Source organism: Phocoena sinus, chromosome 17, assembly GCF_008692025.1.
Source record: "Phocoena sinus isolate mPhoSin1 chromosome 17, mPhoSin1.pri, whole genome shotgun sequence".
Classification (NCBI taxonomy): Eukaryota; Metazoa; Chordata; class Mammalia; order Artiodactyla; family Phocoenidae; genus Phocoena; species Phocoena sinus.
This window is the reverse complement of record NC_045779.1, coordinates 24,420,117-24,443,938: the sequence shown is the minus strand read 5'-3', so window position 1 is coordinate 24,443,938 and position 23,822 is coordinate 24,420,117. Positions and strand designations below refer to the sequence as shown.

The 23,822-nt window shown below is 43.6% G+C and overlaps 1 protein-coding gene across 2 annotated transcripts in view; it reads left to right on the top strand.

Moving 5' to 3' along the window:
• PAG1 (phosphoprotein membrane anchor with glycosphingolipid microdomains 1) overlaps window positions 1–23,822 on the top strand; it is a 143,261-nt gene that overhangs the window by 29,936 nt on the left and 89,503 nt on the right. Inside the window, exon 2 of one of the 2 annotated variants that reach the window (XM_032609968.1) lies at window positions 15,800–15,869. The exons of the other annotated variant lie outside the window; for it this stretch is intronic. The gene's annotated coding sequence lies outside the window, so the exon portion shown is untranslated. The remainder of the gene's footprint in view (window positions 1–15,799; window positions 15,870–23,822) is intronic. 2 annotated transcript variants of the gene reach the window in all.

The following is a 23,822-nucleotide window of genomic DNA, read 5'->3' as shown; positions in this document are numbered from 1 at the left end:
TGGACGAAAGAAATAGACATTTCATGGAAGAGGGTACCCAGATGGCAAATAAACACATGAAAAGATGTTCAACATCATTGGCCATTAGGAAAATGCAAATTAAAACAAAATCGAAATAGCTCTACACACTTATCAGAATGGCTAAAATATAAAACAGTGACACCACCAAATGCTAGTGAGGATGTGGGAAAACTGGATCACTCACATATTGCTGTAGAAATGTAAAATATTGTAGCCACTCTGGAAATGAGTTTGTCAGTTTCTTCGAAAGCTAAACATGGGCATTTATCACAAAGATATTAATAAGTATGTTCTCACAAAAATCTTTATACAGATATTTCTAGTAGGTTTATTTGTAACAGCCGAAACTGGAAACAACTCAGATGCCTTTTAGCAGATGAATGGTTAAACAAATGTGGTACATCCATAACATGGAATACTACTCAGCAGTAAAAAGGAACCAGCTACTGATACATGCAACAACTTGGATGAATCTCCAGGGAATTATGCTAATTGAATAAGGGCAGTCATAAATGGTAACATACTGTATGGTACCATTTATGTAACATTCGTTAAAAATGACAAAATTATAGAAATAGAGACCAGATTAGTAGTTGACAGGGGTTAAGGATGTGGTAGGGGCAGGAGGGAAGTGGGTGTGGCTATAGAAGGGCAATATGTGTAATCCTGCCTGGTGATGAAAACATTTTGTATCTTCACTGTATAGTTGTCAGTATCCTGGTTGTAATATTGTACTATAGTGTTTCCAGAAATTACCATTGCAGGGAACTGAGCAGTGGATACTTGGGATCTCCCTGTATTATAAGCAACTGCATATGAATCTACAATTATCTAAAGATGAAAATTTAATTAAAAAATAAAGTGAAAAACTTTTAACATTTCTTGTAGATCATTTCAATTTGAAAACTTGATTCAGTGTCATACTGTACAGAGCTTTCCATGTCCAAATTCAGAAAGATGTTAGGATTAAATTGTCTCTTAGGTTATTCTTTGTTTGGTGGGGGTTAGGAAGGAAGGCAAGGGATCCTGTTATATTGATCACATGTGTCAAAAAACATTTAATACTTGTTAAATCTTCAACACCCTATGAGGTCAGTGGCATTTTAAAGAAGAGGACACTATGACACAGAGAGGTGAAATAATTTGCCCTGATGAGTAGTGAGGGCAAATTACCACGTCTGAACTGGTTCCAAAGCCCGCATTCTTTCTTAATGACTAAACTCTTCTGCCTGTTCACGTAGGCTGCTGATTTAGTCTCCAAGCATCTTTCTGGCACAAAGTGCTGACCTCAGGAAGTTGAAGCGCTTTTCCAAGGCCACAAAGTAGTACATCTGAGATTGAAAATTCCAGGCCTTTGCCACCCAAATTCCATCTTACTCCCACCTCAGCAGAAGCCATATATCAAGTGGCCCTCAGAGCTGATCCTCAAGCCTAATTTGTTGGCCCACTTAATGTTGGGAGGTAGAGTAGTATTTTTTAATTTATATTAGTAGCATATGTTTAAACACTGTGAGATACCATGTGAAAATCCAGGTCTCTAGATTCTCTTAAAAAAAAAACAAAAACAGAAAAAAATCTGCCAGCACTGGATTTCCCATTTCCAAGTTGCCCCAAAGGAGTTAGATACGTATGCTTAGTGGTTGTCCATTTAGATGAGGCGTGTTTGCCACAGTCCTCACCACTCTTTATTGTCTGCCTGATAACGCAGCCAGCCATCTGCTGCCTTTTTATCATTGCATGACCCTGTTGTTTTCCTTAGAATAAAGAAAAGCAACATTTTTACCCACCTTTCTACTGCATCGTAGACCTTTGAAGAAGGCTTTGAGTTCCTCTGGCACACTACACTCATATATGGTACCTGCCTGACCCTGGTCAGCACTTGCATTTATGACTCGCCCTTCGCGATAGAGCCAAAGCTGTCACTGCTGCTGGCACCATGTTCTCCTTCCCTTCCTCACCTGCCCACAGGGGCCTCATTCTTCGAAGTTTATGCAACCTTTCCATCTCTCCAGTAAGAATCTATTGCTTCATTTTATTTTATTTTTTTTACATACAAGTCACATTTCTTTCTCATGGCTTTAATGTTCTAACTTCTATCTTAGCAATTTGTATAGATGTATCTTCCCTAATTATGAATTATTTAAAGTTATATTTCTAAAATCCGCCATTATTAGAGAGTTTACAGTTGTCGAACTTAAGACTCCCATAGAATTGGAGGAGCTGAAATCATTAGTCCATCTAGGAAAACTGTTCACTGAAATGAAATAGGCATACACGAAATAGAACGTCTTCTTTGGCGTTTCTTAAATTAGTAATAATGAGTCGTGTAGTTTCTTCATTGCTAACAGTTACTTTAACATTCCTTGATAAAGACTTTCTGGTAGTTCTCTCAGAGTTTCAGTGAGGTGCTCATAAATTGATTTAATTTCATGACGTAATATGCATAATAAGCGATAATATGTCTTCTGCATCTTGCTTTCTAACAAAGTATTCAAGGTGTTTTCAGTTTTACAACTCAAAGACCCCGTCTCTCTCCGAAGGAGCCAAATTCTGAGTATCTCCACTGATCCTCAGATACTCAATCTGAAATAGTTGACCTAGTAGGAAATGCAAGTAAAGAAGGGGAGTTTAACCACGAGGAAAGGAGTAATGTTATTCCTATTGGCATACTTTGTAGTACTTAACACATTTTCGTTACAGAAAAGACATTCAGAAGGAACTGATAATATTCCATATCGAACTCCTAAGTAATTCAGTATTGTCTGAGGATAATGGTATTTCAGGCTCTGTTACGATTAGAAGTTGGTTTGTGTTTTTTTTTTTTTTTTTCACTGACCAAACTGTAGATGACAAGAGGCTGCCTTGTTTGTACACATTGTGTTAGGATTGAGGGATGATGGAAAATTCCATGAAGATGACAACCTTTCAGGCTGGGTGTGTGACTAGTGCTCTCGGAAGATGGGGATGGGCTGGGGGGATTCCAGGAATGGAAAGGCTGCTTGGGATCTTAGGAGAGAAGGAAGGTGGTGGAGAAGTGAGTGAAAGGGCGCTGAATAAAGCTTGAGAGGTTAAAAGCCAGACTATTTGTTGTTGTGTGTCTGCCTCCCTGCCCCTCCCCCTACCAACTCTATGACCTTGAGCAAATAATTAACCTATACTCTATACTTCAGTTTCTGCATCGGTAAAATGGGGATAATAATCGTATTTCCCTCATAGGGTTGTTGTCACATGAAAAGTGCATGGAACAGTGCCTGGTGTATGCTGTCAGCCCACTGTCAGTGTTTCTGTTATAGGAGGGAAGGTTTACAGGGCCGGAAGACAGACTTGCTCTTTCCTGCACCAGTCAATGTTTCCTTTCATAAATAGCAACATCTCTGCCCTATACAATTTTTTCCCCTTCTTTGTCAATTGCTCTGATTATTCTGTACCTACAAGGTCATCTGAAACAGCCTGTCTTTTAATGTAATGAGTCAGGAGCCTGCGAAGTAACTTAGATAAAATAAGCAAGGATAAAGAATGGCAAGTCAAAGCTGCACATGCTTTTGGGACACTTATCAATGTGTGTTTTCAGACATCTCTTTGGAGAATCTATTTCCAGCCTTAGATGTTTTTGTAGGCTTAGTCTTTGCACTAAACCCAGATATCTTCTCATTTCCAAACTATGTTCATTCATGACATAAAATGTTAGGGAGATCTTCGGCCCTGTTGGAAAAGGCCTTAATTCTTATCTCCACTTTCCGAAGGACTAGAGAAGAAAAACCTTCATATTCCAGTGGAATTAATTGTCTTCAATTTTTTTCAAGATATTTGTGGTTTTGGTTTTTTTATTATTATTTTTGTGTGTGTGTGGTACGCGGGCCTCTCACTGTTGTGGCCTCTCCCGTTGCGGACCACAGGCTCCAGACGCACAGACTCAGCGGCCATGGCTCACGGGCCCAGCCGCTCCGCGGCATGTGGGATCTTCCCGGACCGGGGCACGAACCCGTGTCCCCTGCATCGGCAGGCGGACTCTCAACCACTGTGCCACCAGGGAAGCCCCAAGATATTTGTTTTTAAAGTATCTTTAAAAGTATTACTTTTAAATTAATAGATTTAAATGTTTTTGCAGTTGATTTTATTAAAAAGACTAAAAATTTATCACCTTATCTCAAGAAACAAGTGCATGAGAAATAACATGCAACTGACTGCATAATTCGAACCCAGAAACACTGACATTGAAAGAACTAAAATAGCAGACACTTCTGTATTTTTTCTCCTTCTTTGTGTCAAGAGGTTTGCTGAGCACTTTTATAACAATGATCCTATAAGGAAAACTGTTACTGAGTTCAGGGGTTTTCATTAATCCAATTTCATTCACTGGGCTTGTGGGCTAGACAGTAGTAGACATGATTATCACCAGTTGAACAAGGGGGGAGTCCTGTCTTCAAGGAGCTTCTCTTCTAGCCCCCAGTATGGCTCCTTTGAGTGGACTTAGGGATGGAGGGGAAGGAGCAGAGTGAATTGTGGGAAGAGGCATTCATGTTGCCATGGAGACATTTGGGACTAAGAAGCAGGCATAGGAGTGAAGGAGGTTGAAAGGCTTTTGAGATGGTGGGGAAGGGTGATGTGAGCTTCAACTGCCCTTTATTCTCCAATATCTTCTCTCTTTCCCATTCTTTCAGCAGCTGCAGACTTTCTCTCTGAAGTGGGGGACTACGGAGAGCAGGTTAGGAAGTTACAAGGAGTAAAACTGAGGATGCTTCTTTCCCCTGCCTCTTGCCTCTTCCGCCCCTTCACTCTTTTTTTTTCTTTTTTTTTTTTTTATTGGTACGCAGGCCTCTCACTGTTGTGGCCTCTCCCGTTGCAGAGCACAGGGTCCGGACGCGCAGGCTCAGCGGCCATGGCTCACAGGCCCAGCCGTTCCGCAGCATGTGGGATCTTCCCAGACCGGGGCACGAACCCGTGTCCCCTGCATCGGCAGGCGGACTCTCAACCACTGCGCCACCAGGGAAGCCCTCCCCTTCACTCTTGATCCCACCTTGTCGTATAGACCTGACTTTCCCACTGGGTTGCAGAACAGAAGCCAGGGAGGGGAGTTCCAGAAGTCCCAGAAGAAAATGAAGCAACTTTGTATCCTTCATCTCTTCTGGGCTCCCTTACTACTTCGTTTCTTTCCAGGTCCTGCGGAGATGGGAGCGCCAAATGCGGAAGGCATAGGAACGCCTCCTCTGCCCTTTTTACCCCCCCCTTCCTCCCTGCCTCACTTCCCGAGTTACCCACCCCCCGACATGCACACTCACACTGTAGTTCCGTGCTGAGGTGTGCATGTGTGTGTAGCATGGAAATAATTAGGGCTCCAATAGAAAGGAGTTGGAGAAGCTGTAGCTGGATGTTGTGAGCAATAGGAGGTCTTAAAACTGTTAGGGGGCTTCCCTGGTGGGGCAGTGGTTGAGAGTCCGCCCGCAGATGCAGGGGACACAGGTTCGTGCCCCGGTCCGGGAAGATCCCACATGCCACGGAGCGGCTGGGCCCGTGAGCCATGGCCGCTGAGCCTGCGCATCCGGAGCCTGTGCTCCGCAGCGGGAGAGGCCACAACAGTGAGAGACCCGCGTACCGCAAACAAACAAACAAAAAACAAAACAAAACAAAACTGTTAGGGAGAAGATCAGAAGATTCAGCCATTGGCCTAAAATGTTCTGGAGTCCAGAGAACTTGTTCTAAATTTTAGTACACAAAAATTAAGCAGAAGATTCCAACTGACTAGGTCAGAAAGACGGCATATGCCTTAAAAAGTGAATTCTAATTGGGCAGATGGGAAGGCGGGGGTTGGGGGGAGCATGTTCCCAGCAGAGGTGGCAGCTTTATCCAGGTAATAGCGTTAGCCAGAGCAAGAAACTCAGGTGGGTACCAGAAATGAGTGAGCCAGAGGATCTCAAAGCCCTCTCAGGAGGTCAGCGATTTGGTAAAGAGATGGGTAGAACTACATCCCTTTCCTCTTAACCTACTTTAAGAGCAACAGTGCCAGGCAATGATCAAAACCAGCTGGTGTTTGGATGCAGTACCTGGGAGACAACAGGGAGTGGTAAGGACTGTGGCAGACAGGGAGCACATGCCTCATCTAAAGGGCAGCAGTTACATAGTTTCACTCAGTTGCTGTTTTGGGGAGAATTTGGGAATAGGAGTCCAATGGTGATTGATTTTATATTCCGCTTAATATATGCTAGGCCCTGTTCTAAGTGCTTAGTATACTGTCTTAACACCTCCCCAAAGATGCGGTGAAGGTTTCCTGAAACCTGTTACCTCAGCCAGTTCAGGATAGACTTCCTGGGATGTGAGCATCAGCAGTATTTTTGCTTTGTACTTTTTTCCTTCATTTAACTGGTATTTTCTGGGGCACTTTGTACCCCAAATGACAGAATGATGTTCTCTTATGAAGAATGTTGCCTTGAGAGAGAGGAGAATGCTTCCAAGATAGGCCTGTGTCCTTCTGGCTGTTTTTTTTTTCTTCTTTCTTTAACATCTTTATTGGGGTATAATTGCTTTACAATGGTGTGTTAGTTTCTGCTTTATAACAAAGTGAATCAGTTATACATATACATATATCCCCATATCTCCTCCTCTTGCGTCTCCCTCCCTCCCAGCCTCCCTATCCCACCCCTCCAGGCGGTGCTCGAGCTGATCTCCCTGTGCTATGCGGCTGCTTCCCACTAGCTATCTGTTTTACGCTTGGTAGTGTATATATGTCCATGCCTCTGGCACTCCCTCTCAAGGTTTATTTAGGAAGTGCTACCCATAACAAAGTCAGTCCGTCCTGGTCTCCAACTAATCTAAATGTTTTGCTTTCAGCAAAATGTTCGCATTCCCTCCACACCTTAACTCCAAACTTTGAATTCTGATTCAATTAATCTTTCGTGTTTTTATGACGTGCCTTCTTCAAGGAAGTGCTTTTCTTTTATATCCAACGTATTCTTTTCTGATTTCTAAATGTGTAGGAAAGAACTTAGATTTGTGGAAAAAAGTACAGGCAACCTTTTCAATACCTGGAGGAATTAATATTTTTTTCCAGAAATGTCACCTTATGCTGGGAGGGTGCCAGTTGGTATTCAAATGTGAGTCAAGACAGATGCCACATACAGATCTGATGAAAGTGCACGTCAGTCCTTTTTTAGCCTTTTGGAAAATATTAGTGGCCCAGAAGGGATGGGATTTAAATATTATTGAATATTCTTCACTAACTACTTTTTGTGGCTGGATTCCAGAGGGAAAACTCATAGTAAAATTCTCCTACATAGAAATGAATGGCTCCTAATCTGATATTGGAGGAATGAAAATACAGCTGCATAGAGAAGTTGTGGAGGGAACTGGTTTAAAAGATACAGTGACAGACCAGCAGATCGAGAGCAACTCACAGATTTTACAAGTTTTCAAATGGTTCTGGCTTTGGTTTGCTTTTCTTCGAATGCATATCCTTGAGGGTTTGAATAATATTCATTTGGTTGGACTCCAGAACTCCAAGGCAGAGCCACGTGTCAGCCAGGACTTAGGAGCCGTGAATGAAGTAGGGACCAGAGGTCGAAGGTGAATGGCAGCCTGGGCTGCATCACTCACTGGACCTGAAAGGTACCACAGATGTGGGATCCAGATCTCGACCAAGAAGCGTGGTCGCCAGTTCCACACACCATCATGATGTGGGCAGCGTGTAGCGAGTAAGCCCACGACTGTAAGATGGTTTTCTTGATTTCTGTTTCCAGCATCTATGAGTGTATTCAAAATGTTGAAACATTAAAGGACTCGGTGGCAAACAAAAATAAGCAATGTTCTCGGCAAGCTGTAGAGCCACAGAAAAGTAATGTAAAGAGGAAGAGTCCTGAAAGGAGCAAGAGAGGTCGGAAGGTACGAGCCCTTGCTCTGTAACTGCGGAAACATCCCTCAGCCTTTCCTCGTCTGTAAAAGGAAGCCGTTGAACTAGATGGTTCTCTAGCCTCTGCTTCTCAGACATGAATGTGCATGCAGATTGCCGGGGCATCCTGTGAAGTTTCACCTTCTGATTTACTAGGTCTGGGGTGGGGCCCGAGGTTTGCCTTTCAGATGAGCTTCCGGGCGCAGCTTCTGCTGTGGCTGCTGCTTGGCCACAGACCACATGGTGTTCAGCTCGCTCTGCATGATCTCTCAGCCCAGGCTTCCATGAGCTCTGCACGTCTGCGAGCGTGTGAGCTTCTGACATTTCAGAAAGACAGGAAGGTTTCAGGAAACATGGCTACTGTGGTATTAACTGTTCTCATTCTTCATAATCAGCTTCATCAAAAACCCTTTAAGTGCCTAATTATGCATGACAGTTTCACATGCTTTACACAAAGAACCAACTCGATTTGGCCCCTGCCTTATGAGACTTGACAACCTAAGACAGCTGGAGAAATATGCAGAGAGACAATAATAAATATTGAGGCAGTAATAAATCTGGAGTGATAAATATTCATCTATATATATAACATATTAAAATAAAAAGGTTAGGTAGCATGGGCCTTGAGATATTTATTTTCTTAAAGCTTTTGTTCCTTTTTAAAATCTGGGAAACTAAAAAGGTTGCCCTGTAATTTTTACTGAAAGACAAGGAGTTTCTGTTTCTGTTTTACAGATGGGGATGCGAGAAGGGGAGGGTCCGTTTCTGAGGCTTCTTTTGTTGTTATTGTTGGTGTTTTATTTTGGCTTCACTAACGTCAAAAGAAATATCTTATGAACCCCACATGCCTAACCCTGATTACCATGTGCATGTGTCTTGGCCTGATTTTGGGTTGCTCAGCGCTGAGTGTGTGGACACAGGTTCATTAACCTCAGCTCTTTCTACCCAAGGGTCTTGAGCCCATCACGTCATCTTAACACCATCCTTGGGAAGCAGAGGAGGCAGGGCCAGACATTGTTATCCCTGAATCGTGGATAAGGTTAAGTGATACAGGGAAGGAAGATGGTGTTTCCAAAGTCTCACGGTAATTAACTCACATAGGAAGGTTTGGACTCCATTCCATTTCTTCTGTACACTCGCTAAACTCACCCGAGGTCTCAGCTGCCTTGGTGGAGGAAGCGATCTGACAAGTGGCCATTGCCAGCATTTTCTCCCGACAACAGAACAAATTCTGTTCCCGGTGGGCCACCCACCCATCGGAGATTGCATTCAGCTCCCCACAGTGATAAGCAGGTTTGTCATAACATCACAGTTTAGCAGAGTGATCCCAGATTGACTCTGTTCATTGATTTCTTCTAGCTGAGAAACAGCTGAAAGAATTATCACACAGCTGGAAAATGATCACATCTAACCAAGGATGTCTGTGGCAAATATTTGGCGATAGTGGGATTAGAGACCATTGGTTTATAGTTTCTTGACTCGACTAATGTAATATCTAGTAGTGACTATGTATATGCTTAGGGATGCAGAGGTGCAAAGAAACTACATCTGGCCACACTCTTAGGTGACAGCTACGTGTTATCCAAAATGATGTGAGTGAGGCGTCGCTTTGGAGTCAGGTACTCTTGAGTTTGAAACTTGGCTCTGCCATTCACTGGCTGTGTCCCTTAACCTTGCCAAGCCTCCGTTTCCCCACCTGTAGAACGAGCATGACAATAGTACAGATCCCACAGAAGTCCCACAAGCATCCCTTGAGATGAGGATGTAGGGAATGTGCAGCATGGGGCCTGCAAATAGTAAGACTTTTAACTAGTAATTTTTAGTAGTCATAAAACTATTACAAGTGGCAACGTCTAAAATCATTTGGATCTTGAAATTTCGAGAAGAGCAAAAGATGCTAAGTTCAGTATTTTCATATTATTTCATGAGTGAGTATTTGTGTGGGAGTTTGTATCTAGGTTAATGAAAATATCACACTCTGTTTATTAGGAATAAAGCTGTTATTAAAACAAAGCCTGCATTAATTAGGCTCAACTTCATCTTGCATTCTGTAATGTCATATACAGCTGCTGTTTCCCTTGTTTTGTAAAATTAACTGTAGAGAGGGAAGGCAGTCTTCTCATATTAAAGAAGACATAAAACCCTGAGTAATTACCAGAGCAGAAAGCTAAACCTTTAAGAAGCTACAATGGCAATACTATATATTTTGCATTAGTGCCTAGTAATAGATCTCTGTGGGTACAGGGAACTATGCAGGTCAGATCGAGGGCACTGAGTAATCTGGTTGCCCCCTCAAAGGCAAATGAGAGCAGAGGGGACAGGGTATCCGGAACTTGGTCTCAGGAAGTGAGGGGGAAGCCATTTGCTACAGGCAGGGTGGGAATGTGGGCGAGGCGCTCGAAGGGGCCCCATCGGTAAATGGAATCCAAAGACTGCCAACTATACATTGTAAGGCTGCAAGGCAGGACTGAGCTAGAGCAGGAGGCAGCTGAATGGAAACCCAAGAAGCCAAAATGAGCCGTTTAAAGTGGAGGACGGGAAGCAGAGCCCCAGGGAAGTCCCTAACCTCAGAAACCTGTTCAATAACACCTTTTTATAGAGTGCCTGTGGCTTCTGGGCAAGTGGAGATTGACCCAGTGTGGCTCAGACGGAAGCCAGTTCTTCCCCAAATTTAGTGCGCACATGGGTCACCTGTTACACTGTAGACTGATTCAATAGGTCTGAGAATCTGCGTATAACGCAAGTCCCCAGGTGTTGCTGATACTGCTGGTCCGGGGACGACACTTCGAGTAGCAAAGGGTTTAACCCACTCCCTCTCCAACTACCCCATTCTTTGGTCACCAACTCTTTCTATTCTACCCTCTGCTGTACCTTAACTCCAGCCGTTCGTTTTTTTTTTTTTTTAATTTTATGTATTTATTTATTTATTTTTGGCTGCGTTGGGTCTCCGTTGTTGTGCACGGGCTTTCTCTAGTTGCGGCGAGCGGGGGGATACTCTTCGCTGCGGTGCGCCGTCTCCTCATTGCGGTGGCTTCTCGTTGCGGAGCAGGGGATCTAGGCGCGCCGGTTTCAGTAGTTGTGTCGGGCGGGCTTCAGTAGTTGTGGCACATGGGCTCAGTAGTTGTGGCTCGCGGGCTCTAGAGCGCAGGCTCAGTAGCTGTGGCACCCGGGCTTAGCTGCTCCGCGGCATGTGGGATCTTCCTGGACTAGGGCTTGAATCCGTGTCCCCTGCATTGGCGGGCGGATTCTTAACCACTGCGCCACCAGGGAAGTTCCAACTCCAGCCATTCTTGCACTTCACCAGCACCTTCAATCCATTGATCCTGCTAATTTCCACCATCTGTCACTCCCTCTGCTTCTCCTTTCCCAGTTACTCAGCTTAGATCCCGTAATCTCTCTTTGTAACACTCCCTTGCACACACCTTCAGGTTCTTTGCTACTTTCTCTCTTTCCTTGTTATACTCACGGGCATAACTCATCACTCTACCCTCCCCCACCCCCATGTCTTCAGCTGTGCTGTGCTGAGGCTGAAGGAACATACACTGCTGAGCTAGTAGGTATCACTTTTATCTCCGTGGGCCCCTCAGGCTGCTCCTTCCTTGTCCATTTACTCTTTCCCTCTCCTGAAGGACTTCTTCCTCCTCCCTGCTCTCCTATCAAACCTCCACTACCTCCTTCCCCACCCTGAATCTCCACTAATAACTTCGCTTCCACGTTTCTTCTTTGCATCATGACTTAGAACTTTCTCCTGTTTCTTCTACTGGATTTACATTGTCTGTGTGTGGGCCCACGGCCCGGGCTTTCCCTGCAGTGGCCACGGGAGCACTGGACCCTCACCACGGCTGACAGGCGCCTGTCCAGCCCCTTCCTCTTCCTCTGGCGCCCCCTGGGTGGGCAGGCCCCCGTGGAGAGGCCAGGGGAGGGGCCCCGGTCAGCTGCAGCTTAAGATAAAGGTTCGAAGGAGCCCAGATGTTCACATGGGGCCCGGGGTGACCAGCCCCTCTCTGACTTGCCTTCCCACCGCTCTCCAAGGGGTGCCAATGCTGACATTTGGCGGCTTACGGTACCCCCACCAAACCTCACCTGCCCCTCCCACCTCCCCTCCCGGCCCCTCCCATCTCCCCTCCCGGCCCCTCCCATCTCCCCTCCCGGCCCCTCCCACCTCCCCACCCAGCCCCACCACCTTGAGGGCTCTGCTCAACGTATTTTACCCTCTAAGGTCTTTCCCAACTCCCTGCTTAAAGTAGTGCCTACCCCAGGGCAGTACCCAGCCCCAAACTGGCTTCAGTTGTTTTCTTCAGTGATTATTATAACTGTTTTGCCAGATGGCTGGTTTGTCTCCCACCTGCACCAGAAAGCACCAGAGGACTGGGAATCGTGTGTGTCTCTGTCAGTATTGAAACACCGCCTAGAATAGTGGCCAGCACATGAAGACTTAAATAAAATATGTGAACAGATATTGGAGTGGAAGATGTGATTAAATTAGAACAGAATCAGAAAAAGCCAATTAGTTAAAAACTACATACCAACATATGTATTCATAAAGCCACGCTGGTCCATTTGAATTGACACAGCTACCTGTTTTGGGATCCTTTTGGACCTGGCTGTGCTGAATGTAATAGAAATCATTGAGCCTGTCAGGCCCTTGGGGGATCAGGAGGGAAAATGACTAACAACAAATTCTGTCCAGGAATTCCTGTCCCTTTCTTCCCTCTTTAATTGCTCTCAGGGAGGTCAGTAGTTAAGTCAGGATTTAACCCACCCACCTGCTCTGGGCTTCTTCAGTGCTTGTTATCTTCATGTGGGACACGGACAAAGAGCTGTAACCTGTTAGCACTTAACAACAATTCCTCAGGCCAAATGCCTACATCTCTGGGAGTTTAGGAAAGGTGCTATTTTGACCACTCATGTGACTCCATTTAGGTCTACACTTATGGACAACCACATGGCTTTCGGTTGGTAGAAGAAATAGCCTGTGAACTCACAAATGGAGGTACCACCTTAAGAATGAATAGTGCTGCTATTCCCGAGGTTGGGAAGTTAGGCGGTCAGTCCACTGAAAGTGAAAGGAAAGCATCTCAGTGTCTATGTAAAGTTCTAGAAATATTTTTATTTAATTCTGAAAAGTTTTGCTTTTAATAACATCGTCGGCATAAATCATTGCCTCACAGGGTTTTAAGCAAGCTCTGATTTAGGAAGAGAAAGCACAGGGTGTTCTGTGAGTATTAAATAAGATGACTAGGGCTTCCCTGGTGGCACAGTGGTTAAGAATCCGCCTGCCATTGCAGGAGACATGGATTCAATCCATGGTCCGGGAAGATCCCATATGCTGTAGAGCAACTAAGCCCGCGCTCCTCAACTACTGAGCCTGCTCTCTAGAGCCCATGAGCCACAACTACTGAAGCCCGGGCACCTAGAGCCTGTGCTCCGCAACAAGAAGCCACTGAAATGAGAAGCCTGCGCACCGCGACAAAGAGTAGCCCCCGCTCTTCACAACTAGAGAAAGCCCACGCGCAGCAAGGAAGACCCAGCGCAGCCAAAAATAAATAAATAAAAATTAAAAAATAAAAATGATGACTAACCCCACACAAAGCCAAGAATACAGCAGGTGCATAATACATGTGCTTTCCTCCCTCTCTCCTCCCCTATCTGCACTGTTTCTGATGGTCCCCACCCAAACTGTTGTTTCTGTATAATATGGAAGTTAGGATATAAATATTATTATGTTTTAATAAGTCATCATTTATTTAAGACCAGTGATTCTCAACTGGGGAATGATTTGGCCCTTCTTGGGACATTTGTCAAAGTCTGGAGACATTTTTGATTATCACAATCACAGAGCGGAGGAATGCTAACTCCTCAAAACAAAGAATTATACAGCCCCAGATGCCAGCGATCTGTACTTTACACTGGTGTTTACAGTTTGTTTCTTCACTGGACTCTAAATAAAAGAAGATTGAGAAGGATGTGACAGGCTGAGGACCCAGCTTGGGAGAAGTTTGTGGACCCACCTATGGTAGAAGAACACTATGGATGGTTTCCAACTTACAAACAAGTGCTTTATTAGATACTCATTTCTATGTTAGTTGTTTAGCCTCTTAAAAAACAAAACAGGGCTTCCCTGGTGGCGCAGTGGTTGAGAGTCCGCCTGCCGATGCAGGGCACGTGGGTTCGTGCCCTGGTCCAGGAAGATCCCACATGCCGCGGAGCGGCTGGGCCCGTGAGCCATGGCTGCTGAGTCTGCGCGTCCGGAGCCTGTGCTCTGTGATGGGAGAGGCCACAACAGTGAGAGGCCCGCGTACCGCAAAAAAAACCCGAACAAACAATGTGGCAGAGGCATGGAGAAGTCCAAGTCTGGATGGGAGGCGAGGATGATGAGACATGACTCTGGCAGGCTGGCAGACACCAGGGTGGGAGCTGGTCAAACCACACCAAGTGGCTTGAGTTTTATCCCAAGAGCTGAGGAGAGCTGTACGTACGGGCCCTAATGCTCTTTTCTGTACACTATTCACAGTCTGTACATACTTTAATTATTACTTGTGTCTCTCTGTATCATATGTATTGGTAACTTGGTTTCCTGAACTGGGCCTCTTCATCTTGCTTTTGTATAGCACAGAGGTTTTTCAGCAAGTATTTATCTCAAAATAGTTATTTCTCCACTTTGGAACAGGTAGCTTTCCCAAACACTTGTTTCAGTTGCAGTCGTTTAGAGCTTGAAATGCATTGTCCTGGTTTCATAAACAATGGGTTTTCAGGCTGGTGTGGAAACCTTCCAGAACCCACAGTGCTCCTGAGCTGTCATGCTTAGTAGCTCAGAATGGAGGATTCCCACAAAAGGGCAAAGAGGAGAGAATTTCCATTGCCTTTCTTGGTTGAAAGAGGACTGTTGGCAAATGTGATCCTTACCCTTTTCCTCCCAACCTGATGTGTAACTCTCCCTCGCCTTCTACTGCACATTTCTCTTGCAGCTCCCAGCGAGGAGGCACTAAGAAGACCACGTGGTCAGGGGCCCCATGTGGTGGGTTGGGGGCTAGGGAGCTCTCGTCTTACTGGCCTCTGGAGAGTCTGACATGGCAGGTCATGGAGGGACCACCACCTTGCTTGTTGTCAACTTACTATTTCCCTTTGGTCTTTCTAGGATTGCTTTGCATTTCATTTCTTTCTAAGAAATAGCTCTTTCTTTTCTCTTTTAAACACTTACCAAAAAGAAAAAAATTTGCATTGGTTTACCTCAGTGGATATGTTTTCTGAGAACATTCAGTCTAGTTGTTGGGTCATTCTTTCACTCCCAATGCTTTTTACTTCCACTCAGGATACTTTAAGATGACTTCTTAGATTCTACAGTCTGCAAAAACAGAATAGTCGATCTGAGGTTACATTCCTCAAACTTGAATCACACATCCTCTTGGAGGAAGTGATCTTTGTAAGTGATATAGTTTTATCTTAACCATAGGAAACCATGCTAACAAAAAATATAGCATGTTTCAAGATGAAGACATAAAGTAATATGGCAAAATCTATTATAACAATTATCAAAGAATTCTTTGCAATTTTGTTCCAGCCATCTTTGTTCTGATAAGGCTGTCATCTTCTTAAGGCATGCAACCGTTTTTGTTTTTGTTTTGATCTGTAAGTACCTCGCATACTGGCAGAGTCCATGTTTGTGGTGTGTGGTGCTAACCCATAGTTACCGTCAGTGTCTGTGAGAAGAGGTGGAATGAAGCAATGAGTAAAAAACAAAGCATGGGCATAATTATTAATTACCGAGAGCACATGTGATTAATGCCATCATTTTTACTTTCCTACTGATAAAAAATTTGCAATAATATATAGTCAGTTACTGCAGTTTTAATCCAGCTCAGAGTTGTGAAATTGTTTCCTCTTGTGTTTCCTTTCCAGAAAGCACGAGGTCATTCTCTTGTTTCAGCCAGTGAGTGCAACTTCAGAGCTGGGAGAGAGTGATTGCAAGGTATTCAGTTATCTGGTTTATTCTACATTGTCCATCCATGCTTGCTTTCAGTTTAACTTTCTACAGGCATCAAGGGTATATTTGGGGACTCTGACCTGTGGGACTGCAGACACACAGCTTTGAAGCTGAAAAATCTCAAGGGTATTAGCTAATCCAGTTTTGAATTTAGCACCATGGGGCTTCTGCCATAGCCACCGAGATGCCACTGGCCATGCTTCCTACAAGATGGTGTTTCCCTATGGTCAGTGATGGGCATTGAGTCTGGCTCTACCTTGTAATGCCTATGTGAAGTTAGGTAAAATGCCTACCCTCCCTCAAGCTCTTTCCTCATCTTCGAAATGGAGACTCTAATTGGGTAGCCTGATGGGTTTCCAATTCCAAACAGTGCTCACCGTCACCGCCACCACCACCAAAAAATATATGAGGCTGCATTCTACCATTATTGTTATTAGTGGTATTAGTAATCTCGTTTAGTGCTGATAATAAAGTTATATAAAACTTCTTTAATGACTTTAGGTCATCTTTGAACAGAGCCGAAGCCAGAAAAAAAAATCAGCCAACCTAAACAAGTGACAAATTAACACAAAGACATTCTTTATTTGATGTTAGCAGTTAATTTGCTACATGGTTATCCATTTTTCTAATAAATCCTGGACAATTTGAAGTTCTGTGCCCACCCATTTAAAAGATTTGCCAACCTCAAGCACTGTGACCCGACTGGCCCCTATCCCTTATACATCATTATCCAGTTTCTCTTATGGGCCGGAAAGGAAGGAGTACATCTGGCCTGAATGTCCCTAATCTCTTCACAGAAGGCATCTTGTAGAATAGGCCACTGTCTTTCAATCAAATCTTTCCTTTAACTTGTTGAGAAGTTCTTTCTCTTGCCAGAGAAAGCCTTTCCTCTTAGGAGAGTAAGGAGCTATTTCAGGGTCATTTGGGTTCCCCTCAGAGGTCTTTCTAAATATAACCGCAGATCCTAGAAAACAGCCTGCTTTTTGTTAGTTAACTTCAACTTAAGAGCCAGTGCATTAAGAGCTTTGATTATCCACGCTCCAAAAATGCCTTCCTCTGATCTCCCATCATTTGACAAGAATCTCGATTCTTGTCGAATCTCAGGGATTAAACACTATTTTCTCTAAGGGACTTCCATTTCCACGAGAGCTGCTCGCCTTACACATTTTATTTGTGGGCCTGAAATATAGAGCATTTTCTAGTTAAGGGGCATTAAGATTTAACTCAAGAATCTATATATTGGCTTGGCCCAAAAGTTCGTTCGGGTTTCCCGTACCAACTTCCGGAAAATTATGGGAAAACCCGAACGAACTTTTGGGCCAACCCAGTATTTCAGAATAGGGCTCAGATGTTTCTGTAGTGGAATCGCACAGTCTTCTCAAGTTTCTAGAAAGCATTGCATTATATGCTGTTTTTGTATGTGGCAGATTGCTTCAATCTTACTATGAGGATATTTCTCTGCCTTTAAAAAGAAATTTCACCTGGGATTTGCAGTCTGCTCTCTGCCAAATCCCTGACCCCAGCATTCAGTTATCTTCATTTGTATACCCCAAGCGGCTCTCAAAAGTAATCTGTTTTCAGTGAAACTTTCTTCCCCACCCCCATCTCTCGTCTTCTACTCACAACTGATTCCTTCTCCTGGAATCAATATTTTAATTAAAGACATCCACTGTTGACATCGTAACTCAAGCCAGAAATCTCCATCCTGACATTGCTTCACCCTTTGCATTCAGTTCACACTGGATTCTGGATTTAAGATAACATAGGAAATTCCCCAAGCGGCGACTGGCGCTAGGCGAGGTCAAATATTAATTACCAGCTGTCACAGATGTTAATTGTAAATATCTTTCCCATCTTCCTCTCCTGTGTCTCCCATGTCACTCCCTTAGTTTTGGTCCTCATCAGCTCTGTGCCAGTCTGTTGCTGGAGCTAACTAGTAGAGCTCTCTTCCAACAGACTGTCTCCACTCTAGGTACCCTGCTCCCCAGTTTATAATGTGATTTCCCACTCAGTGACTTCTATGTGCCCTTGTAACCTTGAGAATAGACCCAAACACTTTGCTGTGGACCTCCACGATCAGCCCTGTGTGCCCCTCCAGCACACTGCCTACCTTCCCCTGCTTCGCCATTTATGCTTCATTAGGACTGAATTTCTTGGGATGTACTAACAACATCGTGTTTTTTCAGGCACCCACGCCTTTGTGCGTGCTTTTCTGACTTCCGAGAACGCCCTTGCTCAATTTTTCTTGATATATTCCAGTACATCCTTCAAGGTCACCTCAATTTCCATCTCCTCTGAGAAACCCTCTCTGATTCCCCCATGTGTACTGGACTCCCACGGTTCTTCAGTTGTATCTCTGATCATGCTGTATTTAACTTTCCACTTATACATCTGACCCTCCCTCCTATGGACACTAAGCTCGAGGGTAAGATTCAGATCTTATTATTTTTATATCTGCAACATCTATTAGATGCCTTGCACATAGGAACACACAGTGGATGTTCTGATTTCTTTAAGTGAGTGGATCTCTGACCCTGTAATAAAAAGGAAGATGGTATTTGTAAAAAGTAATCTCATGGTGTGCTTATTCCCTAAGTACAAGCATTTTTCTCAACAATAATGTTTTGCTTTTCTATTTTGCTTTTAGTATCCATGCGTTAAGGAAGAGCTGCCAAAACCAATTTGCAGCCCCTTTCCCTGTTCTACTGCTGTCAGTACTAAAATGGTGGCTACATATTTTTGGAACTTATAACTGTGTATCATTTCCACCTAGGAAGTAGATTTAGTCAATATCCTCATCAATTTGCGTGATGATAGTAGTTACTTGTATGACGTTTGAATTGGGGATTCAAAATTTACATTACCCCAACCCATTTTCAGGCTTCTCATGTGCCCTTGGAAGGGTGATTCAGATTTCCAGAGTTGTTCTTTCCACTTATGAGAAAGACAAGCAATGAGAACAGCATCAATAACCGTCTGCTGGGACAGGAGCCCTAATCCAAAGCAACAAGGCCACAGTTAACACAATTAGCAATGAACTGCATTTTGAAGAGCTAGGGAAACATAATGGGATTCAGTTTTAATTCCAACCAATTCTGAGCAAGAAAGCAAAAGCCTTGGCTCTCTGGAGTGGCTTTGACATCAAGGGTTACCTACTGCAGGCCTGTCAGAACTTTTAACAGCTGTCTCCGCTGTGAAAACAGACTTAGGTTGTAAGGTGATTGCAGAACTGAGGAAATGATGACTTTGTCTCTCATATGAACTTTGGCTCGCAAAGATGAGGTTAATTTCCGCGTACGCTGTTCGCTTTATTTTTTAAGTCAATTTTAATAGCAGTCTGCCTGTGCCCTGAAAAAATGTCCAAGGGCAGTAAGAAAGAGTTGATATAAATATGTGTAACGGTGTATATCTTAGCGCTCTCTAGGCCAGTAGTCAACAAAATACTTTGCAATCAACCTAATTAATCCTTTATTTTTCTTTTTTGCAATCCTGCCTTGCATTTACTGTGTGTATTTTCTGAATTACAAAAGCAATGTACATATTCACTACAGTACGCTGGAAAATACAGAACTCCCAAGGAAGAAAAAAAGCTTCCCTATTCCCAAGGAAGAAAAAAAGCTTCCCTATGAGGCCATTACCCCAAAAGAACCATTGTCAGCTTCTTGGTTGATATTAGCCTCCAAGTTAGAGTTTACACCAAGCAAGCGTACATACTTTTCAAATTCTTATTATGAAAAATTTTGCATACACGAGAGAATGAATGATACAGTGAGTTCTCATATACTCACTACGTAAGTTCACAGATTACCAAGATTTCGCCATCATTGGTTTGTCCATCTCTTTTTTCTCTTTCCCTTCCTCTTTTCTTTTGGAAGTATCAGCTAACTACTTTGTAAGGGAAAGGGGAATCCTGATATACTGAGGGCTATGGAAGGCAAGTATTTGCCTGCCAATTTCATACACCTTCACCCACCTTTTACTTAGGAAGCAAAAAGTATGGTTTTACATTTAGTATTATATTGTACTTGGGGGAATAAGTAGCCTTAAAGCTCAGGTCTATCACATGCTAGATGGGTATTGATTTTTCCTCTTAAATCAATGTTTCCCTAGAGCATAGTTTTATTTATTCATAAAGCCAAGATGATGTCTTACAGGAGTTATGGCAGTGTAAATCTGTGATGCAGGCCTAATACGAAGAGCTTTTGTAAGATTCAAAAATCAATGATGCTAGAGGGTTACTTCATAAGCTTGAGAAAGTGCATTTGCTGTGCTTCCAAATGTAAAGGGAGAATTTCAGCCTGTAGTTAAGTTTCATTCCTCTGTTTTCCAGGCCACCTTTCAAATGGACCTAAATGAAGTACAGTTGACCCTTGAATAACACAGGTTTGAACTGTGCAGGTTCACTTATACATGGTTTTTTTCCAACAGTAAATTCTATATATAGTACTAAATGATCCGTGGTTGGTTGAATCCATGGAAGCAGAACTCTGGGTACAGAGCAACTGTGGTTACAGAGGGCCCACTGTTAATTATACGCAGATTTTCGACTGCATGGAGGGTTGGTAGCCCTGGCCCACATTGTTCAAGGGTCAATTGTATAGCATCAGACTGGATGGAACCAAGCTTCAGCAGTGATCCTTTCTTGATACCGAATCTGTCAACTTACTCTCAAAAGCTATGCTGGCCCTGTTGATCATAACACTGTAATTTTGCCTCATGGTACAGAATATATACATTCTAAAAGTATTCACTTTTTGTCAATATATGTGTGTGTGTTTTCTATTTTCTTTTAAAAGTTTTTAACATATGAAAATTGCTATTAGAATTTTTTAACTTAAAGAAAATATGTCTCAGATAGTTTCCCCAACCATAACTGATTTTTCTAATGGTTAAAAATGCATCTAATGGCTAGAATGTCACCATCTGGAATTTTAAATATCAATTTTCTATTAGCTGTATGATCTTAGCAAGGTAGAATTTGGTTGGGGAGTCAGATGATCTAGACACTAGTTTCATTATTTACTCCTGGCTTCTGTGCGACCCAAGGTGAGTTCCTGAACTCACAAAAACTCCTGTTTTTGTGTATATCATTTTGATTTTTTCATTTAAATAAAGGTGAGTGAGGGTGTGTGAAATTGGCGGGCATTCATCTGACTTCCAAAGTTTTCTGTATTATCAGGACTCTTTTTTTTTTTTCCTTTTGAAAATAACTAGTTGATATTAAAAAAAAAAGAGGGAGGGAGGAAATGAAAGAGCAAAAAAGGGGGCAGATGAAGTGAGGATTATTTCTTCGTGAAGAACAAAGTTTCTTCCAGTTTTTTTTTTTAATATTTATTTGTTTGGTTGCGCCGGGTCTTAGTTGCAGCAGGTGGGCTCCTTAGTTGCGGCACTCGGGCTCCTCAGCCATGACCCACAAACTCTTAGTTGCGGCATGCATGTGGGATCTAGTTCCCTGATCAGGAATCGAACCCGGACCCCCTGCACTGGGAGCACAGAGTCTTAACCACTGTGCCACCAGGGAAGTACCTCTTCCAGTTTTAAAGGTCCACAATTTTCTGTGAAAAGAAACGATTTCAGACGATTAGCTCAGCTACCAGGAGTCACAATTTCCTTAGAAACTTTGGAGCCATCGAGGACACACGTTGAGTTTAGCGTCCGGGATCTCTAGTACCTACTACAGAGAGCAGCTGGGGGCTCCGGCCAGGCCTGTGGCTCCCTGGGGACCCCAGTCCCTCACCAGAGGTTTGGGAGGAGACACTACAATACTGTCCCTTTGGGTCGCAGCTGTTTCCCCTCTCGGGGCAGCAGCGATGAGAGCCTCGTCAGAGGAAGGCTCTAGGAACTAGAAGGGAAGGATAAGCACCGTTCCCTGAGGCAGCTGTTCACTGCTGGTCGCACTTGCCTCCCTTTTCCTCACAGCTGCAGACGTTGCAGCAACCTGGTGGCATGTCAGTGTTTCAGGGGTTTCCCATTAAGCCCCAGGAACACTGCTGTTCATTTCATGAACAGATGTCTTACTTGGCAAAAATGAGAAGGTTCTGAGTGCGGCTTATTGGAGCTGTGGGCTGAGATTTCGGCTTCAGCAGGAACCTGAGTTGCCTGGTGTGCAAGGCACACCAGAGGAGCTGTCTGAAGGGGACTTGGCTGTTTGGAACCTAACCATTATATTAAGGTTATCTGTTATGTTTCCTAAACAGCTTTAGCTGCATCCTTCAAAGTCTTCTTAACATTCCTCCCATATGCTTGGCTTTATATTCTTTAATACGACCGTTTTGTTCTATCTTTTTAAATGATTTAATTATGCACCGCTCTAGGAAGCTGATTAGGAAAGGAAAATGTTCTTTGACCCTGCATTTGGTTCCTTTAGAGGCCCCCCTTGGCTCACCAAATCAACCCTGGTCATCAGTGGAGTGACCTGTGTCACAACTAGATGGCCCTACATCCAAATAGTTACCACTTGATAATTTTGAATGGTGAGCTTCTGAGATCAACCATAGTTTCTCCTGATTTTGCTGTCACTGGATTGTGTTGGGGCCCTTCCTTCTCTGGGTGTACCTCACTCATCTCTGCAGGCTTGGGGCAAGATATTCTGATGGCTGTCTCTGATGGTTTTAACTATGAAGGATCACAAAATGGTGGGGAAAAATAAATAAATAAGGCTTTTCCTATAACATCATGTAGGGGAAGAACCAACAAGTTGAGGATTCTGTGAAAATGAGTACTACTTCCTATGGGACAGCCAGAAAATGTAGAAACTCAGAAGTGGCAAACCAAGGTTTGCCATTTCATGACCATGATCATCTGCCATTGCCCGGCAAATGCCCCAAAGCACAAAGGTGTGCTGTCCAATATTAGTATCTAAAATTTATTTTTCCACATTTGAATACATGTAGTTTACAAAATGTGTATATACAGTTACAGGTATTGTTAGGCAATACAGGTACATTTGCAGAGGACAAGGAAGTTTACTTTTTAGTTGAGTGTATTCTCGAGTGTCTGCTAAACAAAGATCTTCTGTTTACTTTAACTGGAGACAAGTTTGCCTCCCGGGTGTATAAGAGTGTGATGTGGACTGCGAATAGCAACTCAGAATCGCAGCAAACTGGTGACCATGGGATGAGGCGTGCTTTTATAGACACCTGAGGCGCTGTTAGCTGAACTGTTGTGAGCCACAGAATTGAATTACTGTTGACTGATTTCAAATTGCTTTGTTTTTTTTAATCCCTTTATATAATCTAATAAATATTCTTATATTTGAAAATGTGCCTCAAACACACATAGAAAAGTGGTGAAAACCCCTGAATTATGAGAGTGGATCACGGCTCTCTGATTTGCCATCTAACACCCTTTTCCCATCAAAGACAGTTTTTATAGGTTGAAAGAATAGAGGATGGTTCTTTCTTGTCATTCCCACCTGAACTTAAGTGTTCCCTCCTCCAAAAGGGCTTCCCCAGGCAGCCGTGGCTCAGGGATCCCTCACAGCACTCTGTCACTCCTTTCTCCTTTACCTTTTTAATTTACTTTCCCTGTCTGATACCCTAGTGTGACTTGGTCTTTCATCAGTCTTCACCTACAGGGAGGTCAGCTGAGACTTCATCTCTTTCATTCGCCTTGTATCCTCAGTGCCTAGAGCAGTGCCCAGCCTCGAAGAAGCACTCCAAGGTTCTTCCCACTTGCCTGCTTTCTTCCGTGGCTCTTCCCCTCTTCCCATCTCTGAGGCCATTTCATCATCACTGCCTGGAATCAGGCCCTCCTGTCTCCTCTCCTTGCTAAGGGGTCCTTGGCACTTTACACTCTGCATTTCTGTCATTAACCGGCAGTTCCTTCCTGGTGGTGGCACCCGATTGGCAGGCACGACGGCCACGCACCGACTGTTACCGTGATAGACATTTCAGGCAAGTGGCTCCTATCAAATTTTCCAGCCACAAGACAGCTATA